This window comes from Triturus cristatus, chromosome 4_1, assembly GCF_964204655.1.
Source record: "Triturus cristatus chromosome 4_1, aTriCri1.1, whole genome shotgun sequence".
NCBI lineage: Eukaryota > Metazoa > Chordata > Amphibia > Caudata > Salamandridae > Triturus > Triturus cristatus.
The window spans coordinates 981705324-981720167 of record NC_140585.1 but is presented as its reverse complement, the minus strand read 5'-3'; positions in this window follow the sequence as shown (position 1 = coordinate 981720167).

The following is a 14844-nucleotide window of genomic DNA, read 5'->3' as shown; positions in this document are numbered from 1 at the left end:
CTTTTCCTGCTTCTGCCTCTGAAATGCTCCAGCCTGGACCTGCATCCGTGTCCATGAACTTTGTCTTACTCCCTGCGCGGCTAGCGGTGCCTGACGCGGCCTGTTGCCTGCCAAAAACTGTATTCAGCCTTCAAAGTTATCTGCTCCGCTCCTCATCCAATACATTCCTGTCTAGTAGTTTAGGTAAACATCCTTCTAGCTACCGAGCAAAGGGCCCGGCCTCGCTGTCTTTATGCAAGTAATTCATAGGCCCATGGAAGATTCTTGCCCCCTCGCATCTCATGTAGACACATAGACGCTTGTACACGCACTAACAGTCAGTATAGAATAGGATCTGTCCGAGAAGACCTTTCCTTCCAGATAATATGGTTCCTTAAACACAAGATATTAGATATGATTTAGGACTAGGTTGTCCTGACACCCCAGACTTCTGTCTCCATATGTAGAGCTAAATGTCAATTCCCCTTCACCCTCTAGTTGCACGTCAATCACACGTCATGCGGCTGCGCGCGCATCTCTGCCAAATATTTCTGCTGACACTGCAGGATTCTCTTATGGATCCACCCACTTGTGACATCATTTTAAATGACGTTTCTAGTATACGCCTGTATTACGCCTATTTTTTCATTACGTATGTGTATTCTTAACTGTATTATCAGCTGTTACGCCTCCTGCATCTGTCTTAATGCAATGCTTTTCATATAAATATTGTTACTTGTCAATAATGTATGGCTGATCCCTTCCTGAACCTTCGTGGTGATGGAATATGATTGCCTGGTTCGAACTATAATTCCTTTGTAAGGAATAAAGCCCTTTTCAGAACCTCTAATACCACGGATTCTGCCTCTTATTTTGACTGAGTTATTCTTACTAGACTTTACCGCATAAAAAATAGTACAGGTAATTTAAATATTTACCACATAAATTGGCGCCCGAACAGGGACACTTTCTCATCTCACGCGCCGGAGGTGCGTTGCAGGCCCGGTCCCCTGTCACAGCTGAACGGACAAAAACGCGTACCCGCAGGATTTCCTGTATCTCCCTCCGGCCAAGCGGGGGTGACTGAGGCTGCGATCAACACCCAGACGAGGCGGTGAGAGGTGCGAAGTATCCCGACCAGAGCCTAGCTGAGAGAGCAAGATCCGAGGTATACAGAGGCCCACCAGGTTCCGAAGTTCCGAATCTAGTCGAGTCCAGTCCGGTCCAGTTCAGTTCAGTTCCGAGGCCTTCCGTTCCGTGCTACCCGGTGAGTACCGTTGCTGGGGAGGCAGTTAGACGTGCACATTAATTTGTGCCGGTCCTGACGGGTTTGGGTACACAGATCCGGTCTGCACTGTTTTAGCAGTGTATCTGTACTGTTTAGCAGTATATCCAGTATGTTCATATATATAATTCAATATTATCTAGTATTAGTATTATGTCAGTAACTAGTTTTCTTCTAATTATTAAATGTTCGTTAAAAGTTAAATGTTAAATGTTTTACTGTGTTCAAAAATTGTGGTATGAATGAGTGTTCATTATTGTGTTTATTGTATTAATTGTGTTCAAGTCCAGTTCGAGTAAGAACCAAGTAGCAAGGTTTAAAGATGCCGTTCTTTTCAAAATTAAGACAGATCAAAACTAGAAAAGGAGTACTCGAAGAAGCTGTTCCCATTCCACCTAGGGACACTCCAGGGTATTTTATGTATCATAAACATGGTCTAGATGCCGTATTATATCTTGATTTATGGGTGGACTACACCAAGGATCTAGCAGAAAGTCAGAGGTGGCCCGCAGCTGGGACATGGGATGCAGATTGCATCATGAGAGTAGAAGAAGAATTATGGAAAAAGAAAGCCAGACAGTCACAGAAAGATGCCATTGAGTTATGGCGTAAAGAATCGCATAGGCGCACAGAGAAAGCGCTCAGACTGGAAGAGAAAAGTAGGGAGAACTCAAATAGAGCCCGAGAAAACGTATTAGTTGAGGAAGGTATTCGAGTAAAAACAGAACAAGTAGACAGACAACGAAACACTCTTATGAATGGTATGTATCCTCTATTGGCCGAAGGTTTACCTAAGGCCACCCCGGAAATACCGAAAGATTTGCCACCCCCATTACTCCCGACTAAAGCACATCCCAAGACCGCAAAAGATATTTTCCTTTCCTCTTATTTAGACGATGTAGCTCCCGAATATGTTAATGATCCACCACACACGCCACCTGTCGATGGAACTCAACACCGAGATCATCTGCCCCCACCTCCGCAACAACAAACTCCTCCGCACAATCCAACAGGTTCATCTTTTTCCACCGCTTTTCCTGCATCCACAGTCTCTACCTTACATCCCACGAATCCTTTCATGCCTAGCACCTCAGAAGGTGCGACAGCAATTTTTGCCACGCCACCATCACGAAGTAAATCATCTCTTAGAGATTTAGCAAACCAACGTACACCCCAAATAGCAACGTCCGACATGTTTAAAGAACATCTTGTAGATTGTAGATATGATCCAGTGCCCGGTAAAAATGACAGAATGGTGCTATCATCACTACGTATACGACGAGCCTCAATATATTTAACGACGCTACCAGGGATGATTAAACATTTAGACAATATATATCGCTTTGTCCAAACAGGGCAAGGCCCTGAAAGTATTGACGAAGCCATGGAATACCAGAAAGCGGATATACAGAGACAACTGTTACGTTTCTTCATAAACTGCTTGATCAGAGACCGAGATAGGTCCGAGGTAGACCAGGATGAAATGCAAGTACTTACCCGATGGGGTCAGAATATATCAGAGGGAAAACATGATAAACAGACATGTATAGTAGCTATGTGCCGAAAGATCCGCAAAGAAGTAGAACGAATACATAAAGCCAGATTGGAGGCAGACAAAACTGAATCAGAGGGAGAGGAGGAGGAAGAATCAGAAATGCCCACAGGACAATTAGAAACGATAGCCTATGTAGGTAGGGGAAGACCTTGTAACAATACCAGATACTTTAATGACCCGATACGTCCGATACGTCCAGAATGTAACAGACATTTTCAAGCCCCTATGTTAAATACGAAGTCCCCTGAACACTTATTCCAGGCTGCTGATAAATTACTCCGAGACCGAAGGGGGTATCATATGCTCGATTCTATGGATGAACAAGAATTAACCAGGTCAGCAGTACAATGGGCTGACAGTTCTGAAAAATACAGTGATGATGCGTTGGCACACACGTTTTTGAATCTTACCCCAGACGAACAGCGTTTAGCTGGTATATATATGATACAACATCTCGTTATATTATATAGAAGCCAACACTCCGATCCCGGTCCCCTGCCTGATATATTGATAGAATTACTCATGAATAAATGGAGAGGTTCAGGTACTGATTTAATTAAAGAAATTCTGGAATATCGACACCAGTACATTGTCTTCATATGCCCAGAACATGTTTCAGTTCCCCCCAAGGAAAGAAAAACGTATCACATAGACAGACAGAATCCCTTACGCGAAGTGCACCCAATCAGAGGTGAGGACAATATTTTTAAACGCGTATTTGTGTACGCGCCCATAACTAAAATTGAATTATTAGAGATGAAGAAAGTAGTACCTAGCCATGACAAAGACCCAGCAGGTTTTCACCGTGAGATAAAAGACATGTTACTCATGGGAGAGTATACTTACCCGGACATTATGAAAATATTAAAAGTCCTATTACCCGCCGGTATTTACGAGAAACTCAAAGGAATGGGAGGTGGGAGACCAAAAGATAGATTGGACAGTATTAGAAAACGAAGAAAAGGCCCGAGCTGCAGGTTCAGGGCTTGGGGAAAGGACTACAGCATTACCAGGATTATTAGTGCAGGTACTACCACGTTTATTAACTACGAAAAAGGAAGACTGGGGTGCAATCTCAGCCTGTAAACAAAAACAAGATGAAGACACTAGTGATTTCTATTCCCGATTTGAAAAATGTTTTGGTATTAATAGTGGCATAAAAGCAAGTAGTGAGTCATACCCATATCTGTTTGTGACAAAATTAGTTGAAAATTCTCTGCCCCAAGTTAAGAGTAGAGTATTAAAATTCGAGAGTACTTGGCAAGGTAACACACCGTCACAGATGTTACAAATGTTACAATATCATCACAACAGAATTAGAGAAGAACAAGAACATGAACAAAGACGTATGAAGGACACGAAAATGAAAATGCTTGTTGCTCAGTCAGTTCCAGCTGACGGTCATAAAAAGGGTATGACACAGTCAAATGATACAGTAGGTCCTGTTAGAGGGACATGCAACTAAACAGCCAGGTCATTATATACACGATTGCGCAGTTCTGAAACATAATCTCTCTACGGGTATAACGAAAGAGAGACCACGTCCGCCTAGACAGGATCAGATCCAACAACAAGTACCTCAGAATATACAGCCTATGCCAGCTGTACAACAGACCGCACCACAACCACAACAACAGCCACAGCCTATTGCTGCAACACAAAACACGACACAACAGATGTACCAGTATGCACAAAATGACTATCCAGAGTATCAGCGCTACACATGAAATAGCCTAGAGAGGGAAGTTGGCTTACCCCTTATTGAGGTTCCAGTAGATCAAGAAGGTCCTTATGTACAGAGTCAGTTATTAGGGAAAGACAGAAAGTTTCTACTCGATACAGGGGCAAGCAGAACCACTATCCGTCACAGCGAAGTTCCAGGGGTACCCCTCTCAGGCTCACAAAATATTTCCCTTGGTTTTTCGGGAAAGCCTACTGTTAACGAAGTATCGCAACCACTTGCATTTACAGTCGGTCCATTAACACGGACTACAGATCTATTACTTACGAAATCATGTCCAGAAAACTTGTTAGGTATAAAAACATTGAAAGCTCTAGGAGCTGTAATATGTTGTTCTCCGGAAGGAGTACGACTATTTTTGCGTGACTTTAAAGGTCACTACGTGTCTAGAGACATGGATCACCGGTTACAGAATCTACCTGCACATTTATGGGCACAAGGTCCCACTGATGTAGGTTGTATGCACATTACACCATATCAAGTCACAATCAAAACAGGAGTGGTACTACCACGAATACGACAATACAAGTTACCCCCAGATGCTGTTGTGGCTTTACTGCAAATCATTGACGAGCTCATTGCACAAGGAGTGGTTGTGGAAACCGACTCCAATGTATGTAATTCCCCGATAATTCCGATTCTTAAACGAACTGATCCAAAAGCACCACCAGTATATCGATTAGTTATTGATCTGCGAGAATTAAATAAATGCATTGTACCACAATACCCCGTGGTCCCAGATATCTCTTCATTGCTAACAGCCATAGATTCAGAAGCAACGTTCTTTACTGTAATTGATCTCAAGAACGCTTTCTTTAGCGTCCCAATCGATCCGGAAAGCCAATATTTGTTCGGATTCAGTTTAAATGGACGAAGTTTTTAATTCGCACGCGCACCTCAAGGATTCACAGAAAGCCCCAGCATCTATAGCCAAGCACTGAAAAGAGAACTTGACAGTATCCACATGCCAGCTAACACTGCCCTGCTTCAATATGTCGATGATCTACTGATCACCGCCCGAAGCGAACCTGAATGTGAAAAAGCATCACTGACGGTTTTACATTTCCTAGCAGACAAGGGGCACAAAGTGTCCCCTTCAAAGCTACAATTCTGTGTCCAGCAAGTTGTGTACCTTGGGCACTTGCTGTCCAAGGGGGGAAGACCGCTTACACCCGACCGTATCCAGTTAATTGTTAACATGCCGCCACCCAAGACACAAAAGGAGGTACGGGCATTCATAGGCCTCACTTCGTACTGTAGGCAGTGGATCCCTCAATATGCATTTCTAGCGAAACCACTCATTCAGTTGACAACACAGGAGGCAGCGACATCGACTGTCCTCCCTTGGACTCAGGAACATACACAAGCTTTTGAAAGCTTAAAGAAAGCTTTATGCCAAGCACCTGTTTTAGCAACGCCATGTTACAGCAAACATTTTACGCTTTTTGTTACAGAACGTGAAGGTACTGCTTTGTCAGTACTCGCGCAGGAACAGGCAGGATCACACAAGCCATGTGCTTATTTTTCTAGTACATTAGATCCCGTAGCTCAGGCTCTTCCTGCGTGCCTGAAATCAGTCGCAGCAACAGCTTTAGCAATCAGACAAAGCGATGCCATAGTGTTAGGACATCAATTGACAGTACAAGTACCACACGCAATGGCGCGATGACGCATCTCGGAATGGCCTTAAACAAGGCTGCTTATTGGCACCCCTTTTGTTCTCCTTATATACGGCTGACCTCCCTGTTGCCGTGTCTGCCAGTGAGGGGATTGCCCCGATGATAGGAGGGACTCCAATATCCTGCCTGATGTATGCCGATGATGTTCTGATTCTTGACTTGACTCCAATTGGTCTTGCAAATCGGCTACAGGCTCTACAGGCCTTCGCTGGTGAGCATTACATGAAGATTAATATTACCAAAAGTAAAGTGATGTGTATAGCTGGTAAGAAGAAGTGCCGCTCGACAAATTACGGTTGGGCTATTGGAGGGCATAGATTGGAGGTCGTAACTTCCTATACTTTTTTGGGAAAAATATTTTCGGCCAATATGAGTGAGAAACTCCACATAGAGCACTGCTCCCGCAAAGCTCTTGCCCATGGCAATGGGTTAAAGTCCTTATACCAGGCAACGGGGAAAAGACATTTTTCCAGTCTTCTAGAAGTTTTTAGAGTAAAAATCCCCGCAACTATCTTGTATGGTATTGAATTAATAGAGGTGAAAAACTGGGACTTCTGCCATAAGATTGAGGGGAAACTCTTAAGATCCCTCTCGACTCTAAACAATGCTTGCCCACTAGCCGCCTGTAGGCTTGACTTTGGACTCAGGAGTTCCTGGGTTCAGGGTCTATGCGCCCTAATAAGATGGGTGGCCAGTTTGGCTAGAGCGGGTGATGGCACCCTGCGAGTTCTCCTCAAAAATGAACTTTTGGGCAATTTTAAAGAGTTCTCTAAACTCGTAAGCAACTTTAGAAGGGCTGTAAAGATACTGAAACTTGATGAAAGTGTTCTATTCTCCTACTCCTCCACGCAGTTAAAACATGTCCTCAAGGAGGCTTCGTGGGAGTTTGGTTTCCTCTCCGATAAAAAATCAGTTGGTGATAAAAGGAATGTGGAACCTCTCATCTCCTCCTATAGGTTGAAACAGCCACAACCCTATGCCCTATGGAATCTACCGCATGGGATACGTAGGTTTTGGTTTTTGTTACGCTATGATTTAATTCCACTTAATCTACTGTTATCTAAATGGCATGGCACTTCTGCTTTGTGCAATTTATGTAAACTGAACACCCAGGACTGTATGCATGTATTATTGATTTGTCCTATGTTACGTAATTTGCGCAATCGATGGCTAAAAGTAATTTGTATCCGCCTTAGCATTGTCACTTTAAAGGATTTCCTTCATGCACTTTATTGTCCTCCGAACGAAATGTTCTGTTCTTATATTTTTAACTTTTTTAAAGGATTTTTAGCTATTTATTAATATCCCTGGTGATATTTTGTCTGTCCGGCCTTGTTAGATTGATTTTTTGATGTATAGCTATTGCGGATTGAATTTTGTTTTTAAATTCTTGTATTTTCTCTGTATTTGTTGCTGTGTATTGTATATGTTTATGTGGCCCTCTTGATTTGAATACCACACGCAGTAGAGGTTCTCTTGAACCGGACCCAAACACAACACTTGACTATAGCAAGACTGACGGGTTATGAATTGACATTGTTCCAGCCACACATAGAAATCCGACGTTGTAGTACATTAAATCCTGCCACACTTTTGCCATTAAGTGGAACAGACCCATTGGCACATGATTGTATTGAAGTTATTACTATTACGACGAAACCCAGACAAGACTTGACAGATATTCCATTATCAGATCCAGACCTGACATTGTATGTAGATGGTTCATGCATGAGAACAAATACAGGAGAGTTAGTGGCCGCTTATGCAGTCACAACAGACACTGAAATTATTGAAACAAATTGTATCGATACCTTGTCAGCTCAAGCAGCAGAGCTCATCGCTCTGACACAAGCCTGTATTCAAGCCAAAAATAAGAAAGTCAACATATACACAGATTCACGTTATGCATTCGGAGTCGTCCATGACTTCGGCGTGCTGTGGCGAGAGAGAGGTTATTTAACTTCTCACGGTGCCCACATCCAGCACGGTCCCCTTATTCAAGCTCTGTTAGATGCAATACATCTGCCGACTGCAATATCGATTATGAAGTGTAAAGCCCATACAAAAGTGACTGACATTATTTCTCAGGGTAACGACCTAGCTGACAGAATAGCTAAACAGACTGCTCAGAATCAGACTCATCCAACTGACACGACAAAGACAATAGTTCCGACACCAACACACTGCATGACAGTTAAGGATCCCGCCCTTGATGTAACTGACATACAGACACATGCTACACCAGAAGAAATAAAGAGATGGACTGAATTAGGAGGGATCCAAACGGATCAAGGATGGATGACGAAGGGAAAATCTATATGGTTTCTCCCCGACTCAATGGTTCAGGTCATCATTAACACTATACATAGTCCAGCGCACCTAGGAGAGAAAGCTATGCTAGACAGCATTCAACACATTTGGTTCAATAAACACTTGCGAGCAGCAGCTAAACAGAAAGTACGTACCTGCATGATTTGTTGTCAGTTCAATCCAGGAAAAGGCGTACCTGTAGAACAGGGTGGATTTCAACCCCCCGATCACCCTTTTGAAGTCCTCCAGATGGATTATATCCAGATGGAACGATGTCGAGGATTCAAATATGTCCTCGTAGTTGTATGCGCTCTTTCCCGGTGGACAGAGGCGTATCCCGTCTCAGATTACACTGCCCCGACCACTGCCAAGCAGTTAGTTCGAGAATTCTTCCCACGGTATGGTTTGCCCCGTATTGTGTACTCAGATAATGGCCAGCCGTTCTCATCCGAGCTAATGAAACATGTTTCACTTCTGTTAGGCTACCAATGGAAATTCCACTGTGTCCGACATCCCGAGGCAGCAGGTCTCGTGGAACGACATAATCAAACTCTGAAAATTAGACTGTCCAAAGTATGTAGAGAAAAAGGTGTCGACTGGATAGTAGCTTTACCGGTTGCGCTCTTTTACATGAGAATGGTAGCACACTCTCGAACAGGGCTATCCCCGTATGAGGTGATCTTCGGTAGACCACCAAATATGTGGGGGACGCCTATACCTCGTAAAATAACTGATGTTGATTGTAATATGCTGACAGATTACCTGGCTTCCTTGATGTCTGCACTACAATCTTGTTGTTCACAGGTAGCTGCAGCTTTTCCCGATAACACTGAGGTGAAGCCCCATGACGTGGTTCCGGGAGATATCGTACTAGTAAGGAACTTCGACAGAAGGAACCCGCTGGAGCCTCGCTGGCAGTCGCCTAAACTCGTCTTATTGACCACAAGGACAGCTGTGAAGATTGAGGGACGTAAAGGGTGGTTGCACTCGAGCCATATCAAAAAATTTCATGGACTACCAACTGAATCGAACTTTCAGCCCTGCATTCCCTCACAGACTGACTCAAAACTTCCCCTGGTTGATGAACCAGAAAAGGAGAATTATAAACTGAAATTAAGGTCTAGCAAGTCGGACAATTTGATTGTTTAAGTCCTCTCCAAGGTGAATCGGTTGAATTTGTCCCTGACATGTATCCTCTAGACCGAAATAGAGAGAAAAATAGACAGAAACAGCTCAGGACACATGCGTACTGTAAATCACTTCGTAGTCACTGCATAGTGACATTGTTAATTATGTTTTTTCTAAGTCTTCTGATTATTATCTCCAGTATATTATTACACATGTATTACCCTATCTCCAATCGTGCTTCCAATGCTACTGCCGAACATTCTTTTAGCGAATTACCCCCACATGAGTTGTCCTATAGATTTGCGCTGTGCAACAACACATTCATTAGTATGCTACATCATTCTCATCAGACCAGCAATGCTACAAATTGTTGGATATGTGGCCGACTCCCTCCCTATCAGAAATACAAGGGAGTTCTGCCTCTCTTTCCGTATCCGTTCACACACAATGGCTCCTGTGGAGCATGGTTTAGTTTGATTAATTCCCTAGATTCAAATTCAGTAGTTTATCAAGACAACTGGGTTTGGGGAAACCTGAACCTAGTTTTACTTAAAGTCTGCTACCCTAACAAGGAGGGACTTCCCAAAAGAACAGGAACTGATCTAGAAAATGAAGTATATGGACTAGGTAACTTTACACTTAATCTCATGATCCTGAATGTTGAATCCGAAGCTACACCAATCTTGTCCGCTATGTCAGTATTTCCAGTTAGAGGCGAATTATGTGTAAGAAAGAATGGTTCAATACACATGGGCCATAGTAAATGTACCACTGTAATAGAATTCAGTGATAAAGGCAAGTCTACATTTAGAGCTTCTCGTCACTCCTACTTCATTTGTGGTCACACCGCATACATACGCCTACCCCTAGATTGGGATGGTACCTGTTACATTGCATTCCTTCTGCCACCTGTTTTCCTAGCCCCGCCTGATTACCATAGAAATACCCATTTAGTACACAATAGACAACAGAGAGATCTCCCGATTGTCGATTACACCGAAACAGCATGGGAGCAATACACAGATTTCAATAAAGGTTTCTTTCCCTACATAGGTACAGTCACTAATAGTAAGTTGATACGTAGATTAACTAGAACCCTTGAAGCAGTAGTGAATGAAACTACTTCCGCCTTAGGCAACTTAACAGAGGAGCAGTCTGCGATGCGGATTGTTGTTCTTCAAAATCGTCTTGTCCTTGACGTCATCCTGGCCGATAGGGGCGGAGCCTGTAGGGTCATCGGATCAAGTTGCTGTGTTTTCATACCAGAAAACGCGCCGTCAGTATATAAAGCTATAACTCGACTTCATAAGATCGTAAGCCAGATACACCAGAATCCAGGCACCTGGACTTGGTCCGGTTGGTTCTGGAGCGTGTTGTCAGCCTGGGGATGGAGGATCCTATCCTTCCTAGGTATTGGCTTTCTCATACTATTCAGTTGCTGCTTGTGTCTACAATGTGGGCCAGCGATTTGTGGTCTGTGTGCCACATCGTGTATCCCGCCTTCAAATTTCCATTCAAGATCCCGGAAGAAGAAAGAAGAACAAATGATGCTATATGAACAGATTGATGGATTGATGAAGATGGATATTTCATGAGGGTCCGTAGGGGACAAGGAGGGAATGAGGAAATATGAATTTTTATGGTCAATTGTGTCCCCTATCTTAGACCCCAACGACTCCATGTACATGCTACAAGTACATGTATGTTCCCTCCAGTTCCAGCTATGAAGACGCAAATACATGTGCGTCCAACGCCAACATATCCTCTTTCAGATCCGTCATAAATGGGTCGAATATTCCATTCCTAAGTATGATTGGCCACCGACTTTATATGGTTCACTTTTCTAGTTTTACAGTTCAGGCGAGAAGGCCCTGAATTCTGTCATCGAGCCTTTTCCTGCTTCTGCCTCTGAAATGCTCCAGCCTGGACCTGCATCCGTGTCCATGAACTTTGTCTTACTCCCTGCGCGGCTAGCGGTGCCTGACGCGGCCTGTTGCCTGCCAAAAACTGTATTCAGCCTTCAAAGTTATCTGCTCCGCTCCTCATCCAATACATTCCTGTCTAGTAGTTTAGGTAAACATCCTTCTAGCTACCGAGCAAAGGGCCCGGCCTCGCTGTCTTTATGCAAGTAATTCATAGGCCCATGGAAGATTCTTGCCCCCTCGCATCTCATGTAGACACATAGACGCTTGTACACGCACTAACAGTCAGTATAGAATAGGATCTGTCCGAGAAGACCTTTCCTTCCAGATAATATGGTTCCTTAAACACAAGATATTAGATATGATTTAGGACTAGGTTGTCCTGACACCCCAGACTTCTGTCTCCATATGTAGAGCTAAATGTCAATTCCCCTTCACCCTCTAGTTGCACGTCAATCACACGTCATGCGGCTGCGCGCGCATCTCTGCCAAATATTTCTGCTGACACTGCAGGATTCTCTTATGGATCCACCCACTTGTGACATCATTTTAAATGACGTTTCTAGTATACGCCTGTATTACGCCTATTTTTTCATTACGTATGTGTATTCTTATCTGTATTATCAGCTGTTACGCCTCCTGCATCTGTCTTAATGCAATGCTTTTCATATAAATATTGTTACTTGTCAATAATGTATGGCTGATCCCTTCCTGAACCTTCGTGGTGATGGAATATGATTGCCTGGTTCGAACTATAATTCCTTTGTAAGGAATAAAGCCCTTTTCAGAACCTCTAATACCACGGATTCTGCCTCTTATTTTGACTGAGTTATTCTTACTAGACTTTACCGCATAAAAAATAGTACAGGTAATTTAAATATCTACCAATATAACAAGCCCTGGGGTAGCTTTTTGCTGCGAGGCAAGTATCGGCCACCTCTTTTAAAGTTGAATTGTCTCAAGTAAGACTACTACAAGCCACATAACTTAAGAGCATTCTTTGAAATCTTAGTTATGTCTCGCAGTGGATGTTTTGTTATTTCTTTCTACAGATTGTGTCCACAGATTGTATGCTGTCTCAAACAACTTCTGCCTACTCAATTCCTAAAACCTGGCATGAAAAATTGTCTGTGACTTTAACGATTTTATTGTTTCTTCCACTGTCTACCTGGCTCCTGATCACACAGACTACTCTAAGTTTCACAGCTGGCTGCATTAACCATATCCCTGCAGCTTAACCATATATCTATTCATTCCTTCAACCATTTGCTTCTCACATAGCGCCCACTAATAATCACACCTAACTGTATTGATTACCACAGAGAAACTTGAGTGAATGCATGGAATGGTTTCCTTGCAAGTACCAGACTTATCAGAATAATTAACAATAACCAGTGCACTAACCAATAACCTTGGGTTCCAGAGTAGCATGGTACTTGTAAAGCGCTTCAAAGCCTTGGCAGGGAAAGAAGGTGCCATGTATATGAAATTTCAATACAATTCAGTGAAATACTATTACTAGCCTACCTATCATACAGATCTAAGAAACATTGCTACTAATGGGGAGTATTGGTACTGAGATGGAGGGTTTTAGGTCAGAGGGTAACTGGCAACATTGGCACTGGGATAACTCGCACAGTTATCAGGGAAACTCTGGTCCCATTGTAAAGCAACAGAAGAGGAATGGAAATGGCCATGCAATGCTTGCCTGTGTTGCATTAGCTTACTTTGAAGATGACTTGTAATGTCACAAAACTATTTATCAATATTGATAAATCCTGGGAGACGTTCTTTCTGCCTTTGGAGGTGGTTATAATCCTCAAATACATTGAGCAGTCCACAGTCTAAGCGTTTGCTCAACTGAACTTCCTGTCACTAGACTCGACCTTGGTCATTACGTCTGCTTCACCTGAAGCACCCCTTGTTGAAAGTGCATTTCTAGAGCTTTCTTGCAAGGTGTTGGTATCTTTATGATGGTGAAAAAAATGTGAGTTTTCTTCAGAACAACTGTTCCCAGTCATTGTTGACCTGTCAATTACACCTTATACATTTTTGCTATCATTAAGTTCACATTGCAAAGTCCCCGAAGCACTATGGGCAAAATGCAAGTGCTGCGGTCTATAGTGAAGGCCACCCAACAGTTTTTACCAGCTGCCCCTTGGTAGTTGTATACAGGACACCCCCGTGACTGTTGGTGTAATTGCTCAAGGCGTTGCATTTCTCATGTGGCTGGTGCATAATGTGAAATTCCATTAGGTGGTGCATGCAAAGCAGGGCGTGCTTTGTAAAGAAGAAATGCAAGCTGTTCCCATGGGCAACAGCATGAATCTCTCACGCAGGCTCTTCTGTTCACAAAGTGTAACACCGCAAGCTAGAGGGCTTGTGGAAAGGGAAAATCATTTTGTTCTCAAGTCTTCAAATTAATATCTCATTTGTGCAATTATAAGCTGGTAAGAAACTCACTTGTTACTTCGGGCAATAGCCACCATTCCACATGCTCCATTCTATCACAAACTTCAGTTTTCTGGTTGACTTTTCTGTCAGTGTTGCTCAGAAGGTGACTTGCTGGGGAACTGTTAGAAATGGGGGTCTCTAGTTGGCAATGATTTGCACCTGATAACGCTGGATTCTTATCTTATCGCAATTTACCACTCCTAAGAATCCTCGGCTGACTGGACCTTTTTACCTGCTGTGAAGTGTAAAGGGAAGAAAACCAATTCATTCGAGCGAACCCAATGTAGCAAATAATTCAGACCCTAAAGGATCACTGACTCCGAATTAAGATTTTGGAGTTTTATTATAAAGCCAAAAATAACTGAACATACAAGCACCTCATGATGAGGTTAAAGTAATGCATAGGCACTAATACAAAGTTTATCCTAAGCACAAGTCTAATTCGGTGAAGCATAAAAAGCTCTAGAAATATTAGTCAGCCAATAACTGCTCCGACATCTAAGTCAGTCTTCATTAGTAGGTACAAAGAAATCAATTAAACTGTCCCTACACTATCACTAAGGTGACATCCCTACTTACTTTTCCTTTTCTTGATCTTGCCTGGGAAATGCTGTCAGCTCCTGAAGACTTTCTAAGAAGTACACTCGCGTAGTAAGGATCAGTAGCCAAAGCTACAGATTCGTTTTAAGACTCCTTCCTCACTATCGATCCTTTCCTTCTATCTTCTAATGGCTCTCTGCTCCATCTGCCCTCTCCTCCCTCGGGGCACTATACCTAATACAAAATACACC